Raw genomic sequence first — 214 nt, 5'->3', positions numbered from 1 at the left:
ACAAAGACAAAAGAAGTGCGCGGGGCGAAGGGACGAGACATTCCTTCTCTTCAACTAAATCAACCTAACCTCCCATCGATATATTTCTCTCGCTTAATCTCCCTTTAAGTCCCCTACATCAAGGCTACAAACAAAAGAAAAGCGCAGGTCGAGGAGATGGGAGGCGACAGGTGTTTTCGTGGCAGATGTGTGACAGATGCCAGCCCAGAGTCCG

This window comes from Penaeus monodon, chromosome 25, assembly GCF_015228065.2.
Source record: "Penaeus monodon isolate SGIC_2016 chromosome 25, NSTDA_Pmon_1, whole genome shotgun sequence".
Taxonomy (NCBI): Eukaryota; Metazoa; Arthropoda; class Malacostraca; order Decapoda; family Penaeidae; genus Penaeus; species Penaeus monodon.
Note: the sequence above shows the minus strand (reverse complement) of the source record.